Source organism: Corythoichthys intestinalis, chromosome 18 (assembly GCF_030265065.1).
Source record: "Corythoichthys intestinalis isolate RoL2023-P3 chromosome 18, ASM3026506v1, whole genome shotgun sequence".
Taxonomy (NCBI): Eukaryota; Metazoa; Chordata; class Actinopteri; order Syngnathiformes; family Syngnathidae; genus Corythoichthys; species Corythoichthys intestinalis.
In genome coordinates this window covers 38818370-38839976 of record NC_080412.1, presented here as the reverse complement: position 1 = coordinate 38839976, position 21607 = coordinate 38818370, and the positions used below count along the sequence as shown (strand labels likewise).

Genomic DNA, 21607 nt, shown 5'->3' with positions numbered 1-21607 from the left:
TGAATGTACAAAAATAATGAAAACATAAAGGTCAAATTTTGGCAAGACAAACATTTTGTTGCCTACAGAAAGTAGTGTGAAAATTGAACAAAAATGTAATGTACTTCCATTACAAAAATATGTTACGTTACAAGCGAATTAAGTAGTGGTGCTGTGAGATCCAAATTTAATATTTTGTATGACTTCCATATGCTTCAGCAAGGATTCATACAATTTATTGATGAAGTCATCAGGAACATCAAAGAAAGCAGTCTTGCATGCCTCCCAGAGTTCATCAACATTCTTGGGTTTCATCTTCCATGCTTCCTCATTCATCCTACCCCAGACATGCTCAATGATGTTCATTTCTGGTGACTGGGCTGGCCTGTCCTGGAGGATCTTGATCTTCTTTGCCTTGAGGAACTTTGAGGTAGGGATTGAAGTATGCGATGGAGCACCATCCTACTGCAGAATTTGTCCCTTTTTATGGTTAGGAATGTAAGAGGCAGCTAAAATTTGTTGATATTTCAGACTATTTATGTTGCCTTCCACCCTGCAGATCTCTCGCACACCCCATACTGGATGTAACCCCAGACCATGATTTTGCCACCACCAAACTTCACTGTTTTCTGAGTGAATCTCGGATCCATGCGGGCTCCAGTAGGTCTCTTGCAATATTTGCGGCGACTGTGGTGTAATTCAGTGGAAGATTCATCTGAAAAATCCACCTTTTGCCACTTTTCCAGCGTCCATCCTTTGACAGGCTGTGGGCCTTGGCAAATGTCACACTGTTTTTTAATTGTTTGCACCCTGAGAGAAAAATAGTCTGAAATATCAACAAATCTTAGCTGCCTCTTACATTACTAACCATAAAAAGGGACAAATCCTGCAGCAGGATGGTGCTCCAACGCATACTTCAATCTCTACCTCAAAGTTCCTCAAGGCAAAGAAGATCAAGATCCTCCAGGACTGGCCAGCCAAGTCACCAGACATGAACATCATTAAGCATGTCTGGGGTAAGATGAAAGAGGAAGCATGGAAGACAAAACCCAAGAATGTTGATGAACTCTGGGAGGCATGCAAGACTGCTTTTTTTTTTTTTTTTTTTTTTTTTTTTTTTATGTTCCTGATGACTTCATCAATAAATTGGATGAATCCTTGCCGAAGCCCATGGAAGTCATACAAAATATTAAATTTCGATCACATAGCACCATGACTTAATTCGCTTATGTTATGTAACATATTTTTATATTTGAAGTACATTTATGTTCAATTTCCACACTACTATCTGTAGGCGACAAAACTTTTGTCCTGCCAAATTCTGACCTTTATGTCTTCATTGAATGATAAATCTTTTTTCAGTGAAACAAATATATTTTTGTACATTCAACATCATTTGGGAGGGTCTTAGCTTTCATATGAGCCATTTCTGAAACCAATTGAATAATTCAAAGTCAGGTTATTAGCAATTGTTTCTACAAAATGGATAAGCTACAAGACTTTAGTCAGGGACTGTATACATTATACATACATATATATATAATATATATATATATATATAGTTCTTAGCTGTATGTGAAGTTTTGTGCTTGTACACTACGTTCACTTACATCCTGTGCAACTCCTGGGGGCTAAGCCCCCCTTGTTCTGGTGACGCCCCTGGCTTTAGCCTTTAAAGGTCTGGGCTGAGTGATCATCCCACGCTAAATGGAACTCGAAGCGTTAGCATAACACTTGCGTTCGCATTAGGCTAATGCTAACTGCGCGCGTCCTCTTAAACTCTCGGACAACTTTTTTACATACAGTTCGTGGTGTCCAGCACAGTATAATTCAGTGAAAATAATGCACTGTTTTCCTGCTGAGTGCGTATTTTTTACCAAGTGGGCATTGTCCTCGCAGACACTACAATATGTGCTCATCTGTCAATGTCCATTCGAAATAGTTGGAAACCCTTGTTTAATTTTGGAGTGTTTTTGTATTTTATTTTATAGATGAAAACATTTTTACTTTTTAGTAAACGTCGACTCAAACTAGACGGAATTAGTCTTGAATTTTCGTCAACAAAAACTAGACAAAGACACATTTTGAGATGACTAAAATGAGTGGCTCTCAAATACTTTGCTCTTTGCTTTTTGAATGTATGCCATCTTTTCTTTCATGACCATATTTTATCTACCACCATCACGCCAAAACCTTCAGCTCACTCTATAGTTTGCCTTCACCTCTCGCTGATCCTTTGCCAGCTCTCCCTCCCCCACATCCCTGGGGCTTCATTGCCACTTGCTCATTGTATACACACACACTTGCACATTACAAGGTGAGAGAGAAAATTCTACCACACGCTCTTTCTTTCTCTGCACAGTACCTGTCGTTCAGGCAATTCTAAGAATAAAAGACGTGACTCATGCTATAGAATTGATCCATTCTATGTCTGCACATTTCATGCTTTCTGTCTGACTGTTAGGTACATTTGTCTGGGTAAATGTAACTCCCTCACAGTCCTAAATCGAATCCCACACAATTCTGCAATCCTTCTGAATCAGGTGCGCATTTGAACTCCTTTGTCTCTTCTTACTGCCATGTGAGAGTTAATGGTTTTCCTCCAGGGGTGGAGGGGCTTTGCTAATAACAATCCCGAGCCACCGTGCATGAACAACTTCTCCACATGACACCCCCAGTCTGCATCCTGGTCTGCAATGCTCGATAAATCCATAAAATTCACATGGACGCACATGCCCAATTCTATTGTGGCTTTAATTTATTTGTCGTTTCTTTTAGTTTGCTTCTATTTATTTCACGCGGTGCATAGCAGAATAATTGCTATGCTTTTAAAAAAGCTGCACGCAACAAACAATCGAGGATAGGGACCTGTTCACAGGGGCGGACTGGGGGAGGGGAGTAGCCCGGGAGTCATTGAGAGACTAGCCCACTTCATGGACGGTGTTGGAAGCCATCCAGCCAGCAACACAAGTACCTGTACCTTGATGGGAAAAAAAACAGCTTTTGTTTTGGACAATAATCATATAGTAAACAATAAGCCAAGCCCTTAATTAGCTTAGATTAGCTTTGATTGATTGATACACATGTAGAACTTTTAATTAAAATTTTCTAAATATTGGCAGTGTTGGGAATAACGGCGTTATTTTTTCAAAAACCGGGTAATCTAACTAATTATTTTTTCCGCCGTTACGGTTACTGACGGTCAAAAGCGGTGCGATACTTACTTTGAATAAATTGAAGAAACTACCAGCCGTAGCGAGTCTACTCTGCTCTGTTTATTTGTCATACAAGACTTGGGGTGTGTTCAAGTTCATGGCAATGAAAATGGCAAACACACATAGCCTACCTTTGCCGTTTGATACGGTCATAATGTGCAGGTCCTGCACCCATCCGCAGCAAAACTGTTCGTAGCTTTGTAGCGATTTGTAATTTCGGAATCGCTGATGAGTTTAGAAGCATATACCAAACAATAAATACAGCAGAATGTCCAATTCGCGTAATTGTGGAAGCCCGTCAACATCTTTACTCCATTTGTCTTCGGCTTGCTCGTAAGGGTCAACATCAGAGATGCCGATCGACCGGGTCCGATCACGTCATTTTCAAAGTATCGGAATCAGCAAAAAAATATCGGCCATGCCTTTTTTTAAATATATACTGTATATACATATTTTAATTAAAACGTTTTCTAATTGTATTTAACGTTACAGACATAATATGTTACACTCATCCAGAGTCTTTAGGCTTAAGTAGGGTTATCAAATTTATCCCGATAACAGCGGCAATTAATTTTTTAAAAAATGTGTCACGTTAAAATATTTAACGCAATTAATTCATGCGCTGCACGACCCACTCATTGTCGCGCTCAATCTGTAATGACGCCGTTTTACCTATATAGAGAGATAAAAGGCAGCGCAAACTGAGTAGAGTGAATATTGGCAGCTTGTGGAGCCTTTTAATAATTGGCTCAAGCCTTGCAATCCCTCTCCCTATGATTAAAAATATCATGGGAAGCAATGTGGGGAAGCAAGGTGGCAATTGATCTTTGTCTTAACACCTTATGTTACTTCCCAATGCAGAGAAGTTATATCAATTGGTAGCACTACGCACAGTCATGGTTCCACTTCCCATCATGCATTTGGGATGGCCACAGTATCATTGACTGAAAGCTCAACAAATACACTAGATGGCAATATTTCGTCACAATATACAAAGTCACAAGTCTTTCTATCCGTGGATCCCTCTCACAGAAAGAGTGTTAATAATGTAAATGCCATCTTGAGGATTTATTGTCATAATAAACAAATACAGCACTTATGTACTGTATGTTGAATGTATATATTCGTCCGAGTTTTATTCATTTTTTTCTTAATGCATTGCCAAAATGTATATGATCGGGAAAAATTATCGGGAATGATTGGAATTGAATCGGGAGCAAAAAAAAAGCAATCGGATCGGGAAATATCGGGATTGGCAGATACTCAAACTAAAACGATCGGGATCGGATCGGGAGCAAAAAAACATGATCGGAGCAACCCTAGTCAACATTGTTCACATCCTTAAGTTTGATCACATATCTGTTCTTCGCCTTAGTAACGAGTTTGTCTCTTTATCGAACTGGCAAGTTAAAGTTTAATGTCCCGCGAGCCAGACCTGCTTCCAATATGGCTGCCTTGTTGTCAAATCTCACGTGATCCCCCATTCTGTGACGTAAACTTTAGAGCCTAATAGCACACGTAGTTCAGAGCCGGTGTTTTCACACACAAACTCGAACAACGCGTGCGGCAAACACACGCAAAACAGATGCAGTGGGATATGATGGCAGAGCATTCAGAGGAAAATTTGTCCTTTACGAGGTGGAGATATAAACAGTATTTCAAGTTGGTCAAAATTAAAGGAAGGAACGTGCATGTAAAGTGTAATTTATGTCCCGACACAAAGCTTTTGTTGACATCTGTGGTAAGCAATTCAAATCTGTTTATTTTTGTTTCACTTCAAGTGTAGGATAAATCTGTTGCTGGTGAGGTGCAATAAATATTACAAGGTTCGATAACACAACTACCTGTCTGTTCTTCTCTATTGAACTGAATCGAATACTGCTCAGAGAATTTCAAATTCTTTGGCATACAACAACTTCTTTTTAAAGTAACGGAAATAGTTACTTTCCCTGGTAATTAGTTACTTTTACTATAGAGTAATTCAGTTACTAACGCAGTTACTTTTTGGAAGAAGTAGTGAGTAACCATAACTAATTACTTTTTTAAAGTGACGTGCCCAACACTGAATATTGATAAACTAAAAATGCAGTTTTGACTGCTTGCAGTAAAATAATTACATTTTCAGGGAAACAGGTGAATGATACAATAAACTATAACATAAGTAAAACATTAATTAGAGAACTGTAACCTGATTAAAGTACACATGTACCTGCACACCAATTTAACTCTGATGCGTCCTTAGTTTCACCAATTAATGAGCTAGACATTTTAAGCAGACGTGTAAATGGCAAAGAGGCAACCCTTCATTCACGTGATCGTAAGTGGCGATTTTTCATCTACTCCAGCAAATCAATCCTATTGCTGTTTTCAGAGTATTTTCTGATGCATTCTTCTGAGGACGTTACCCGCTCGCGTGTGCTTTGGAAATAAATCAGCTTTCATTGCAGATGATCCAATTTCCACTTCCTTCTCATTCATCAAGGTATGAACACCTACTCTAACCCCAAATCCTGTTAGTGCCTGCCACGTGATGATGAATGAATTCCCCTGAGGTACAAAAACGCATCGGAATGAGGAAAAAGAGTGGGGGACAGGGTCGATTCTTGGGTTTCTTTGGGGATGGAAATAGGATTGATTATGTCAGCCTCCCTCATTAACTCTGTCTTATCATATATAAAGAAAGTGCAACAGAGGAGGGATTTTATTCTAGAAATGAAGCCCGATTCATACGGCCAGAATAACCCGATTCCTGATTTGGATAACAAACAATACGAGTGTCATGTCAAAGACATCTTAAAAAAAACATTTAAAAAAAAAATCTTTTTAATACCATTAAGGTACACAATAGGGGTGTATTAATATACCTGAAAGGTGAGGCATCGCAATACTTTGTAGCAACAAAGGTTATCGAGATGCTCCCACCAAGAATTGATGAATCGTTTTTAAAAAGGAAAAAAACAAAAAAGGACCCAACAGGTTGCATTCACTTTTGTAGGGATTTACGGTTCACTTCTTGTTCATGTTAGGGCATTTACAAATTCCTGTTGATTTTGAGTCACTTCCTATTCAGTTGGTGGTGGTATTTTATGTAAAAAAAAAAATATATATATAATATATATATATATATATATACATACCGTAATTTTTGGACTATAAGCCGCTACTTTTTTCCCTTATTTGGAATCCTGTGGCTTATAGTCCAGTGCGGCTTATTTGTTGATTTATTTGGGTGAATAGGTAACGCTATATTTGACAGTGGCGTCATAAGACCGCAATAATTATGACATAACACTATGTTTATCTATCTCTATCTATCATTACTAAATGCTTATAACAGATGTCGTGAAGTGTTATGTCCAGCTCAGATCTTTTACATCCATTCAAAAGTGAGATCATTTGCCGGATGACACTAAATTACATCTGTTATAAGCATTCATTAATGCTCATGACAGTGTCATGTCATAATTATGACAGTCTTATGGCGCCACTGTCAAAAAAGTGTTCCCCAATACTATAACTAGCAATTAATGAAACAACTGGAACAGTAACTGAAGAAATAATTACCACATAACATGGATTTTGATTGTTGTTTACATATGTAGCACTGCAATGCATTTATGGAGGCATGTTGGACAGCAACAGTGTTGACAGCAGGTGGCAGCAGAGGTTGACTGTCTCCCACAAGGGAGCAGTGATGGCCAAATGAAGCTTCTTGATGCAATGAAGCCAATTGGTTCAAAGCTTCATGGTGTTTCATTTGGTCTTATAAGTCATATGATGACGCTGTCAAATAAAGTTTTACCATTAAATATCTTTTTTTGTGTAAATATCCCATTATACATACATAATAATAATACATAATGCAGGACTGCTGCGGCTTATAGTCCAGTGCGGCTTATCTATGAACAAATGTCGTTTTCATGCCAAATTTGGTGGGTGGCGGCTTATAGTCAGGTGCGCCTTATAGTGCGAAAATTAGGGTGTATATATATATATACAGTAATTATATATTTATATATAATTACTTTTATTATTTATTTATTTATTACTTATATATTTATTTATTACTTTTATTTATTTAAAAAATATATATATACAGTAATATACAGTAATTCGTTGAAAATAATGCAGTGTTTTCCTGCTGAGTGTGTTTTATCACCAAGTGGGCATTGTCCTTGTAGACCAGGGGTTCCCAAACTATTTCACATCGGGTCCGCTGTGGGCGCTGGATTTCTTTCCAACAAAACAGGACGGCACATGTGTACCAATCTGGTGTTTTATTATTGTAATCAGTTGATTGTAGTCAGGTGCTACTTGTTTTAGCAGAAATCTCATTGGTTAAACGGTCTGTGCTCGATCGGTAGGAACAAAAACCAGGACCCACAGAGGTCTTGAGGAACGGTTTGGGAACCACTGTTGTAGACGCTACAATATGTGCTCGTCTGTCAATGTTAATTCAAAATAGTCGGAAACCCTTATTTATTTTGGAAGTACTTTTTAATTAAATCTTACAGACAAAAACATTTTTAGTAAACGTCGACTAAAACTAGACGGAATAAGTCTTGAATTTTCGTCAACAAAAACTATACGAAGGCACACATTTTGAGATGACTAAAATGAGTGGCTCTCAAATACTTTGCTTTTTGAATTACCGTTCCCACTCCAATGAATGTATGCCATCTTTTCTTTCATGACCATATTTTATCTACCACCATCACGTCAAAACCTTCAGCTCTGCATCATTTAGATGCTCCCTGCCTAACTTCAGACGGGCCTTCATATGTACTGACTTCAACAGGGGAACCTTCTGAGGAATGTATAATTTTAAACCATTGCACCGTAGTGTTCCAACGACAGTCGCCTTTGAAACTGTCGTCCGGTTCTCTTCAGGTCATTGACCAGCTCCTGCCGTGTAGTTCTAGGCTAAGCCCTTATTTTTCTCATCTTGAGTGATGCCCCACAAGGAGAGATTTTACATGGAGCCCCAGTCCGAGGTACATTATCATTATTATTATTCAGTTTTGTTAACAATTGCTGCAACTGTTGATATATTCTCACCAAGCTGCTCCAATTGTGCCATAGCCTTTTCCAGCTTTGTGAAGTTCAACATTTTTTTTCTCTGCTGTCTTTTGAAAGCTCTCTGTACTCACCCATGGTAGCAGTTGGATTATGACTGACTGAGGGGTGCAGAGGTGACAATAATGAGCTCAAATGGGTGGTAGGTGGGTGGTTACTAATGGGTTAAAGATGGACTTTTTTGAAAGTAGACCGACCACTCTTTAAGTGTCATAATTATTACTAATTCTAAGGGGTACTAATACTGATAGACCCCATTAAATTACAAATCAATTATTGAAAAATCATACAATGTGACTCCCGGATTTTTTTTTTTTTTTAGATTGTTTCTATAAGTGGAAATGCATCTATGATTGAAATTTCAGACCTCTACCTATTTTCTAAGTGGGTGAACTTGCAAAATCATAAGGGGTGCAAATGCTTCTCCTCCTCACTGTAATTACTTTTAAAGGGTATTCGAAACTTCATTTTTTAAAAGGACTTTCACTTTGGATTTTTCCCGATAATCCAATACATTTCCTGCCAGATCTTATTTCACAAACACAAAAGCCATAGCTACCCTTTACTGTATCTATTGTGTCTTCTTCAAGCGTATCTTTCAGCTTTTGAGGCAGCCTGAAAGGGACAACTGGTGATGCTGTATGAATAAGCCTAGCTTATTCCTCACTAAGCTTTAGCTTACCGGTGGACTGTAAGAACATCAAAATCGATGCGTGTAATGATGGAATTTCTATATTTGATGACAAGGCGAGCACATTTTGTTCGGTAGAATTCCGTTCGAGACCATCGATTGCCATGCTGCCATTGAAACACAAATTTCACACCCAATTGAGCCATAGGAAATGGTCTAAAAATACACATCGATGAAAGGAGAGTCATTAGAGGTTAATTACAAGCGGATATACAGTACTACACTCTACTGTAAAGTATGTGCAGTAGCTAGAGGGAGAGAGAGGAACACGTCGAGGGATAAGTGCTACACAGCATTTTTATGTAAGCGCATGCGCTAAATCTAATTATGTCATGTGCGACCACTCCACAGCCATAAATTATGGTTATGCTCATTTTTTTTTCTTCCATTTGCATCTCCTCTGTTGCTCTAAGCGGAATTCACACCTTGAGAGTGTGGATGAAACAGAGGAGATGCGACAGAAGTGCAAGTGTACGTTTGCAGAGGAGGGGTGGAGGGGTTCCCCCTTGGGACCACACTGTGGAGAACCTGTCTGCTCTCCAGTGGGGTGGGGAGGACAGCAATAAAGCAAAGTGCCAAAGACAAATGGCTTCTGTAATATCCACATGTGCTACCGGAGCCACAACAAAGGCGATGAAAGAAGAATGTGTTTGGAGCAAGTGGTAGTGCGCAGCTTTGTGTGGAACAATGGGTTTCTCTGAGCTGCATTCTGTGTGAATCACAATTATGGTTGAAGGCAGTGATTCCTAAACAGTGTCCTAAAAATAAAGGGGCTTTCTAGTGTATCAATGTAACTCAAGTGATTAGCAAATTCTCTTCTACGACAACTATACAGAATATAAAACTGGTGATACCGTAATTTCCCGAATATAAGGCGCACCCGTGTATAATGCGTACCCCAAATTTACTTGCAAAATCTAGGGGAAATTATTGTACCCGTTTATAACGCGCACCCTAATTTTAGCACCAATAAATAGAAGAATACAAGAGAACAGAGCTCGTGTACAGATACAGAAATGTCATTTGACTGAATGGTGAAACACAGCACAAGCATAGCATATTGGTAGTTCAAAACATTACCATAAACTGACAATATTTACGGTAATAATATGATTTGACAACTTCTCCAACTTACCAGAATCTAGGAAAAAACAAAACAGATTTGACTTTTCTTTTAAAGGCTGCTGTATAACTTGCTCGTTTCATCTTGATGAATAAATGTTTCTTCCATGGATTGATACGGTAAAATGAAAGTGAGAACCTAAGTCGGAAATCCGAGAGAGTTCATCGCTGTCGACACGACAGTAACAATAGGAACTATTGTTATTTGGGTTTGAGTTTTCTGAGGGACAGATATAGTTGACGGACACACACAGGAAGTCTGTGTTGTTACGTTTGTTATGGTCCGAGTTGCGGAGCTGCAATAAACGTTGACTCAAATGAGTTCAAGAAACTAAATTCTGTGCTTTATGAAGAGTGAAAAAAGCAGAATTTAACACAGACAAAATCATTCGGCCGATCAGAGTGAAGTATTACCGAAACAAAATGGAGACGTCACGTACCGTAATGGTCGGCAACGGATCGCCGCATACGTTTCTTCAACACAACGTGGCCGTGTCAATAAAAAAAAAATCGGTTTATATATAGACTGACATGTAAAACATGTTTGCGGAGGGTGGCTGCCGAGGAGGCAATACCTATAATATGATTTCGCATTGATACAAAATTAAAGGTTAGTAAACACTGTCATGAACATTTCCCACCAGCTACAAGAGTAACTCCAGCGTGTTTAGTGTGTCTAGCGGTGGTAAAACCTGGTGTGTTTTTTTTCTCTCTCTGGCAACTGTCTGTGTTAAGAAAGAGAGTGTGTGTATAACGTAAACATGATACAAGTCATACACATGTGCTTTTTATGGAAAATAATTATTTTTTTGTTTTTGTTTGTTTTGTTCTGATGGTAATAATTTTAAGCGGTGGCTGTGGGTTTAGGATAGGGGTCGGCAACCCAAAATGTTGAAAGAGCCATATTGGACCAAAAAATATTAGACATCAATTAATGATTCTAAGCTAAAAATAACAGACATTTTGAATAATAAATATAGTTACTTACCTTCTTTTTATGGCTGGGTTAAAACAAAACTGGTTGCGCAACGTCTGTAAACTGGGTGTTTCCAGGGTAAAACAGAGACAAATTTAAAATAGTTTGGAGGCTTAATGCGCCATGAATCTGCTATGGCAGCATATAGACACATTATTCTATCAAACACAACAGTTCTTTTGGCTTAAAATACAGCAGTTTATTTTAGGACTGTCAAAATTATCGCGTTAACGGGTGGTAATTATTTTTTTTAATTAATCACGTTAAAATATTTGACACAATTAACGCACATGCCCCGCTCAAACAGATTAAAATGACAGCAGAGTGCAATGTCCACTTGTTACTTGTGTTTTTTTGGGAGTTTTGTCGCCCTCTGCTGGCGCTTGGGTGCGACTGATTTTATGGGCTTAAGCACCCATGAGCATTGTGTAATTACTGACATCAACAATGGCAGGCTACTAGTTTATTTTTTGATTGAAAATGTTACAAATTTTATTCAAATGAAAACATTACGAGGGTTTTAATATAACATTTCTATAACTTGTACTAACATTTATCTTTTAAGAGGAACAAGTCTTTCTATCCATGGATCGCTTTAACAGAATGTTAATAATGTTAATGCCATCTTGTTGATTTATTGTTATAATAAATAAATACAGTACTTATGTACCGTATGTTGAATGTATATATCCATCTTGTGTCTTATCTTTCCATTCCAACAATAATTTACAGAAAAATATGGCATATTTTATAGATGGTTTGAATTGCGATTAATTATGATTAATTAATTTTTAAGCTGTAATCAACTCGATTAAAATTTTTAATCATTTGACAGCCCTAGTTTATTTTAAAAAAGGGTGCAAGAGCAGAAACTGCTTTTTCAGTCTTGTCTGTGTTTTCCGCCATATTTCTTTCATATATCTTTCCAAGGGATCACTGTATAATATGATTCATCTTGAAGTGTCACTACAAACATTCTGAATGGTTAGCCACAGTACAAAAACATCTTGGCTCGAATATCACTTGAAAACGTGTTTTCCAGTTAATGAGGGAGATTATGTATGTGTGATTAGCAGTCTATATGGGAAGTTGCATTCATTAATTTCTTCAGTCTGCTCATGTGGTCTGAATTCAAAAACAGTCTTGTGTAGCGCATCCTATAGATGTTTTATTAATATACATTAGTTGCTGTAGTCTTCCTATTGAGTATCTTTAATTGTTGACATATCTCAACCATCAGTTTCTGCTTTAATGTAAATATAACATGTAAAAGAAAAGAAGCAGTATCTTTATATGCTGTTCTATTTACTTGCTGGTTCCATTTGATTTCCTTTGAGATGTGTCGAAATTTAGCTCTGACAGCCCAGATGCTCACCATGCTTTTGGACACTTGTGAGAAGACTTGGCTCTGGTTTTCATCGCCTCAGGGATGCGGTTATAGACTACCAACATGAACAGGGCCACTCTTTGACGGGTTGACTGTAACTCTTGTTAGAAATACAGGCTTTTCACTATTTTTGGACCTGTGAGATGTATGTGTGACATTGCGAGTCGCCTTTGATGCACAACAGTATGTACAATATGCATGAGCTTAAAAGCATGTCACTCACCTTCAAAAGGGACCGTCTCTTTCAGGAACTGACCTTTCTCACTTAGGGAAGACTTCTGTCATTGTCATGGTTGGTATTGCCATGACAACGAAGCAGGACTGCTCTTTTTTTTTTTTTTGCATTTTATATTTCTCCCAGGAGAGCATAGGTGTCGTGCAAGGGGGGAAAATATTTCTTTTACTGTATATGTGCTTACCTTATTCATCTAATGCTTAAGACCAATAATACATGATTAAACCTACATATTGTATCATCATTACCACGATTTTATACATAAAGAATCATTTTTATTACACTTTTTTACAGTTCCTAGACCCTGAACTCTGAAAGCATATGGCGGAAAACACGGACCATACTGAAAAAGCAGTTTCTGCTCTTGCACTCCTCTTTAAAAGAAACTGCTGTATTTTAAGCCAAAACAACTGTTGTGTTTGTTAGAACTATATGTCTATATGCTGCCATCGCAGATTCATGGCGCATTAAGCTCCAAACTATTTTTAATTTGTCCGTTTTACCCTGAAAATGAAAACCCATGGTTACAGACGTCGCGCAACCGCTTTTGTTTCAACCCAGCCATAAAACGAAGGTAATTCATTATATTTATTATTCGAAATGTCTGTCATTTTTAGCTTTGAATCATTAATTGATGTTTAATATTTCATTAAAAAAAAAAAAAAAAAAAAACGACTTTAAAAAATAATTCACTCGCGTATTTTAAACTTTCAAACAAATTACGTCACAATGAAAAAAATGGCGTCTGTAAAAAAGTAATGGATATCTACGTCATAACTATCGCTAAATTGTATTTTTTTTGTAACTGCTGCATTTTTCTCAATATGTTAGATGATAAATAATCGATCCAAACAAAGAAAGATTGAAAAAAAGCGTTTAACAGGGTAAATATATGAAAAACAAAATCTCGAGCACTCCTTGATGTCTGCAATTTCTGCATCGCGACCCTTGTTATATTACCATTTTTCACCCATAAAATCCCCCAAAAATCCAGCTTTGGCCATTCATAGCTGTGTCTTGACACTCGGTGATACATGCGACATGGAGTTTTTGGATCGAAACAAGTACGCGATAATATTTCTTTAAAGTCGTGGCGTCTGTAATTCTGCTCTCGCGTGCTCTCACCTCCAGATAGGGTTTCGCTGTTTAAAAAACATTTTTTTTTTTTTAAATGCCCTCCTTTCCAAAATTTTTCTTCCCCCAGAAAATTGAGATTTTAAGTAGGGCTGTCAAAATTATCGCGTTAACGCGCGGTAATTAATTTTTTAAATTAATCACGTTAAAATATTTAATGCAATTAACGTACATGTCCCGCTCAGACAGTATTCTGCCTTTTGGTAAGTTTTACAGCAGGCTTTTTGTGCTGTCTAACAGTGAACTCTTGTGGTCGCTTTGCGACATGGTTTATTTTTTTTCTTGCCAGTTCAATATGGCTGCACGACGTCTCGGGCTGACGCCTATGTTGTAATGTTGTGCTTATATGATCCTTGGACAAGATTTGTCCGTAAGTATGGTTGTTGTATAGAATGTACATATTATGTTAATAAGCGAAATGTTCTATTTTTTGTATGAGACGCTTTTTGTTTATGTTTAGTGAACCTGTATAGCGTGCTAAGCTAACGTTGTTGCTAATGCAATGCTTGTGTAATTTTTTTGGTTGTAGTTTTACGACGGTCTAAAGAGGACAATGGTTTGAGGCTATTTTATTAATAAATCAGATGAAAAAGGAAGAAGTCTGATTATTAAGGCGTCGTTCACTAGCTGTCTAGCTTTGGAAAAAGTAGACGCTTCGGAGTGAGGACAGCATAGACAGATTTAAATGACAGTAGAGTGAAATGCCCACTACAGTCCTTATGTACCATATGTTGAATGTACAGTGGGGAGAACAAGTATTTGCCAAATGTGTCAAATACTTGTTCTCCCCACTGTATATACTGTATATCCATCGTGTGTCTTATCTTTCCATTCCAACAATTTATTTTACAGAATATATATATATAATTTACAGAAAAATATGGCATATTTTATAGATGGTTTGAATTGCGATTAATTGCGATTAATTACGATTAATTAATTTTTAAGCTGTAATTAACTCGATTAAAAATGTTAATCGTTTGACAGCCCTAATTTTAAGCTTTCCAATGATGTATCACTCATGCATATCGGACAATTTTGAAATTTGGCCAAATTGGGGGTCTCAGAGCAGAACTTCAAGTCACCTGAGTGTTTTCCGCCATATATATTGTATATTGTTATTGTTTAATTCAGCTAGAAGTGCAACAATTAATCGATTAATCGAATAGCAAATTAATCGACAACAATTTTGATAACCATTTAATCGTTTAGGGCCTTCTTTTTACCTTAAACTTGTCTAAATTCTTGAAATTATAACATACATTATCACTTCTCAGTTTTTAAATATTATCAGATTTCTTCATTATATTTTTGTAAGTCAATGCAGGACATGAACAAAAGTCTGTTTTTACTTTTGGAACGATAATCGATTAATAAATTAGCTGCCAAACAATTTGATAATAGATACAGTTATAGACTACAGTTAAGTCAGGAAGCTGTACTAAAATATTATTTTTGAATACCATAATTGTCGGGCTATAAACCGCTACTTTTCCCCTCATTTTGACACCTGCAGCTTATAGTACAGTGCGGCTTATTTGCTGATTCATTTGGGTTAATAGGTAACACTTTATTTGACAGCGGCGTCATAAGACTGCCAGAAGACCGTCATATTTGTGACATGACACTATCATGGGCATTAATGAATGCTTATGACAGATTTCATTAAGTATCATCCGGCAAATTATGTCACTAACTCCATTTTTGTCCAGCTCGGATCTTTTACATCGCTTCAAAAGTGAGATAATTTGCCAGATGACACAAAATGACATCGGTCATAAGTATTCATTAATGCTCATAGCAGTGTCATGTCATAATTGTGATGGTCTTATGACAGTTTTATGACGCCACTGTCAAATAAAGTGTTACAGAATACCAGAGCTAGCGATTTGTGAAACAACTAGATGAGTAACTGAAGAAAAAAATAGCACAGAACATGAATTTTGATTGTTATTTACATCTGTAGCACTGCAATGCATGCCAGAAGGCATGTTGGACGACAACAGTGTTGACAGCAGGTGGCAGCAGATTGATTGTATCCCCCAAGGAAGCAGTGATGGCTAAATGAAGCCTCTTGAAGCAATGAAGCGTGCAGCCATTTGGTCTTATGACAGGCTTATGATGCTACTGTCAAATAAAGTGGTATTGGTTAATATCTTTTGGCGTAAATATCCCATAATACAATGAGGATAGCTGCGGCTTATCGTCCGGTGCGCTTATTTATGAACAAATATTGTTTTCGTGTCAAATTTGGTAGGTGGTGGCTTATAGTCAGGTGTGCTTTATAGTCCGAAAATTACGATAGTCATCTATTTTGTTTTCGTTGTTACTTACAACATAACTAAAACAACTTCAAGGTAAATTGTGAAGGTAATCGAAAAAAGTTACATTCATCCGTTTACTCGATTATGAAAATAATCGTTAGTTGCAGCCCTAAATTCAGCTTTGATGCATTTTTGCCATCTCAACAAGAAAATGTATATCATAGGTCAGGTTGCATTTTGTATTCGTGCAAAGGATCAGCAGGGCCGAGAACGAAAGTGGTATTTTGTACAGTGGGGAGAACATGTGGCAAAATCGATTTTGCTATGTGGCATTTTTTTGGGCATGTGGAGAAATTGATTTTGCCATAAGGCTTTTTTTTTTTTTTTTTTTTTTTTTTTGCTATGTGGAAATTTGATTTTGCCGTGTGGCATTGTTTTGGTATGTGGCAAAATGGATTTTGGCATGTAGCATTTTTTGGGCATGTGGCATTTCCTTTGGTATGTGGCAAAATGGATTTTGGCATGTGGCAAAATGACATTTTTTTGGGTATGGGGAAAATTGATTTTGCCATGTGCCATTTTTTAATTTGTGGCAAAATGGATTTTGGCATGTGGATTTTTTTGGAGGGGCATGTTGCAAAATGGATTTTGCCATGTAGCGTTTTTTATTTTTGCAAGTGGCATTTTTTTTTTTGTATGTGGCAAAATGGATTTTGGTATGTGGCATTGTTTGGCATGTGGCAAATTTTGCCAGGTAGCATTTTTTTATTTTTGCAAGTGGCATTTTTTTGTATGTGGCAAAATGGATTTTGCCATGTGGATTTTTTTGGGGGCATGTGGCAAAATTGATATTGCCATGTAGCATTTTTTTGGCAAGTGGCATTTCATTTGGTATGTGGCAAAATGGATTTTGGCATGTGGCATTTTTTTGGCATGTGGCATTTTTTGGGAGGGCATGTGGCATTTTTTTGGTATGTGGAAAATTGATTTTGCCATGTGCTATTTTTTGGGGTATGTGGCAAAATGGATTTTGGCATGAGGATTTTTTTGGTACAGGGGGGCCTGTGGCATTTTTTGCCATGTGGCAAAATGGATTTTGACATGTGGCAAAATGGATTTTGGCATGTGGATATTTTTGGGGCATGTGCCATTTTTTTGGGGGGGGGGGGACATGTGGATTTTTTTTTTTTTTTTTTTTTTTTTTGTGGCAAAATGGCTTTTTGGTATATGGCATTTATGCAGGACATGCACGTCCATGCCATTGACGGCCATGCATGTCCAAATCTTCCATTCATTTTAAATGGCAGAAACACATGTGTGGCTGTGATTTGTGACCATACACTTACCATTACTGCGCATTGACAAAAATGTTACATGGCAAAATCAATTTTACAACATGCCCCCCAAAAATGCCAACTGCCAAAATCTATTTCGCCACATACCCCCACAAAATGCCACATGGCAAAATCAATTTTGCAACATACCAAATAGCATGTTTCGTTCTCACTGTCTCTCGGATTTTCACCAGATTGACGCAATCTTTGGGCAAGCCCTCGAAGGATGCTGTCATCAGCACAGCCGCCAGCGCTGCATCAACGCAAAAATTGATCAGCCACGATGTCATCTCAGTAAATTTTCCCCTTAACTCACTTGTGGTATCTTCCATGCATCCTAATAGTGCCCTGCTTATTTCTCAGTATGCTCTTTTAATTAGTTAATCATTTGTTTGTGTGCAGCAACTGAAGTTAAATATTAGCAGTCAGCTAGACTGGCTGATGAGCTTCCCAATTTGTGTACACGCTTGTCGACTGACAGGATTTGTTCCTCATTTCGTAGCAGTTTGTGATCCAAATACAACACATTTTAAAATATCAGAAATGCAACAATATCTAGAGCTTTGTCCTGAAATGACCTAGTTTGAAACACTTGCTCAAAAGACTCACAGTGGCCACAGGCATCAGTGGCTGCTTTTACGTAATTTTTGTAAACTGAATGCTGTCACTCAATGAAAGCATAGCATGCAGAAAAATGTGCATTGTATTTTGTTGCAGAACAAGTAGCGTATTCTATTATTGAACACAAGCGATTCATGGGAGAATCAACCATATGTTCCTCTTGAGGAAAGTGTTAACCCCCCTGTAGAGATCATGGATTTATCCACACTGAGCTGGTGTTACTGCTCCTCAACATTCGCATGTTTTCGCCTGCTCGCAACATGCAAATATTTATTCACCGCCACACACCGCATAAGTGTATACAAATAAATCTGTAGTCCTTATTTCAGTGTGTCTTGAAGGGGAAAACCTCATTACAAATCATTTTTACATTCTTCTCTTGCTTCCTCTTCACCCCTTTGAGTCCCTCTGGAGTGGCTTCAGTCTAAGTAGATAATTGTACTGTTCCTGAGTTAACCTTCACCTCTCTCCACACTCGGCTCCTTCCTTTATACCACTCAGTGTCAATACTTTGTCACATAAATGCCTTCATTTAGAATGTATGGACCTGTAACATTCTTGCTTTTACATTCTGAACTCATGATTTTCACTGTAGTTCTAGTAGATTCTTAACGAATGCTTGTAAACACCAGAGGATGACGCAAAACATAAAAGAGTTTTAACAAAACCTGCCGAATTTGAATGGCTAAAAAAAAAAAAACAAGTATATCTAATGAGCAGTGTTGTTTTTTTTTTGTTAATGATGACGATAACATTTCGTCGGCGAACAATTTTTTCATGACAATGACAAGACGATAACGAGCTAAAAACGCGTCTTGGGACACTAAAACATAACGAGACTAGAGCTGCAGCTATCGATTATTGTAGTAGCCGATTAATCGATGAAATAGTTCGAATAATCGAGTAATCGGATAAGGAACATGAAAAATTAAAATACCTGAGCTGAGCCTCAAACGGTATAACAACAAAAAACAAAAAAATGAGGATCTATGTACAACAAAAGAACAGTTGGCTAACATACGTAGCAAAAGTCCGCTAGCTTAAATGCTAAAAAATGCTAACTTTTTTTTACAATGCTCTTAGCAAATGGTTCAGATATATATTCCCACAAAAAGCGGCTAAATATGCCTATTAACTAAATTATGAATGCATAAAAAACATTAGCTCAAACCAAAACTTAATTTACATTGGTCTTAACAGGGAGCAGTTGGATTCAGCCATGTGAAATGAGGCAGACCAGAGGGCAGTGTATCCACCCTGGAACGAGACGAAAATGTGCCATAGTCCGCCATTGTACAGTCCCTGACAAAAGTCTTGTCGCGTATCCATTTTGTAGAAACAATTGCTAATAACTTGACTTTTAATTATTCAATTGGTTTCAGAAATGACTCATGTGAAAGCTAAGACCCTCCCAAATGATGCTGAATGTAAAAAAGTATATTTGTTTCACTGAAAAAAGATTTATCATTTAATGAAGACATAAATGTCAAATTTTGGCAAGACAAAAGTTATGTCGTCTACAGAAAGTAGTGTGAAAATTCAACAAAAATCTACTTCAAATACAAAAATACGTTACATAACATAAGCGAATTAGGTAGTGGTACTGTGAGATCCAAATTTAATATTTTGTATGACTTCCATGGGCTTGAAGAACTGCACCACCATTTTTATGCTTTATGAAGGAGAAACATTGAACGCCTACACTAACTATTAATATGTTGGTGCTATCGTCAGCTAGATGTATTTCCGGGGCCTGTTGACCAGGGAAAGAAGGGCATGAGGGGTGGAGGAGACTATAAGATAAGTGATTGGGAGGGGTACAGTGTACACAAATCAGCACTGTGCTCTAGAACCCAGTAATGGTGTAAATCCCTTGTGAGTGTAAGCCCGTTGGCAACCGACCCTATGCCGCCCCACCGCCAATCCCGGGACCGGGACCCCCCACCTGAGCGGGCCCAATCACAAACAGCCGCACGCGAGCCCAACCAAACACGAACCCAACCAAACACGCGACAGCCAATATACCGTATTGGCCCGAATATAAGACGGTGTTTTTTTAATTGAAATAAGATTGAAAAAGAGGGGGTCGTCTTATTTTCGCGGTCTAGACATTATACCCATTCACGACGCTATATGACGCCAGATATCATTAAAGCGATGTTCTGTTATGACAGATCTCAGCTACTCTCCCCATTCACGACACTAGATGGCGCCAGATATCATTGAAGCGATGTTCTGTCATGACAGATCTCAGCTACTCTCAAGTTTAACCAGTTTGCATTATTTTATTGCAATGTTTTTCCTTATTCAGATTTGTTTCAAGACTACAGTTACAGTTAGACTTCACTTTGATGGTTAATGCAGTTCTTGCAATTTTGTTGTTTTATCACAATAGATTGGTTTATTTACATTTCAAAAACCAGAAGCCATTCATTTACGAATGTGATTGCACTTTAGTTTACATATTTAAATGTTCAGATATTAAGATTTGAATGAGGCAAAATAACATGCTTTTTCTCTCAAATTTATTGTTATAATTATGTGTTTCAGATGCGCTGTAATTATTTTCTGTATAAAAATTAATTTGGTGTTCAAAAAGTCTTTTTTCAAACTTGAGTCTTGAAAAAGAGGAGGTTGTCTTATAATCAGGGCCGTCTTATACTCGGGCCAAATACAGTATATTGGTATCGGTTTGGTACCGACATCGGATTTTTGGAGTTGGACAATATCGGGATATTGGTTATCGGTTAAAAAGTCATTATCAGACAACTCTACCTAACATCCATCCACCATTACCTATAGCACATGCCTACGGCGGAAAACACTCAGGTGACTTGAAGTTCCACTCTGAGACCCCCAATTTAGCCAACTTTCAAAATTGTCCGCTATGCATGTGTGATACATCATTGGAAAGCTTAAAATCTCAATTTTCTGGGGGAAGAAACATTTTGAGCTGGAGGGCTTTTTTTTTTTTTTTTTTTAATGTTTTTTAAACAGCAAAACCCTATCTGGAGGTGAGCGCACGCGAGAACAGAATTACAGATGCCATGACTTTAACGAGATATTGTCACGTACTTACTTTGTATCGATCCAAAAACTCCATGTAGCATGTATCACTGAGTGTAAAGACACAGCTGTGAATGGCCTGGATTTTGGGGGGATTTTGTGTGTGAAACATGGTAATACAACAAGGGTCGTGATGCAGAAATCGCAGACATCAAGGAGTGGTCGAGATTTTCTTTTTCATATATTTACCATTTTCAACTTTTTTTTTTTTTTTTACTTTTTTTTGTTTGGATCAATTATTTATCATCTAATATATCGGAGAAAATGCGACAGTAACAAAAAAAATACAATTAAGCGATAGTTATGAGGTAGATATCCATGACTTTTTTTACAGAAGCCATTTTTTTCATTGTGACATAATTTGTTTAAAAGTCTAAAATATGTGAGTGAATAATTTTTTTAAGTGTTTTCTTTTGTTCAAACCGAAATATGAGACCTCAATGAATGATTCTAAGCTAAAAATGACAGACATTTTGAATAATGAATATCATTAATTACCTTCGTTTT

At 37.4% G+C, this 21607-nt stretch overlaps 1 protein-coding gene across 2 annotated transcripts in view; it reads left to right on the top strand.

Annotated features, from left to right (window-relative positions):
* The window catches only part of mtus2a (microtubule associated tumor suppressor candidate 2a), a 105884-nt gene that overhangs the window by 6976 nt on the left and 77301 nt on the right, over positions 1 to 21607 (top strand). The gene's annotated exons all lie outside the window — the stretch shown is intronic.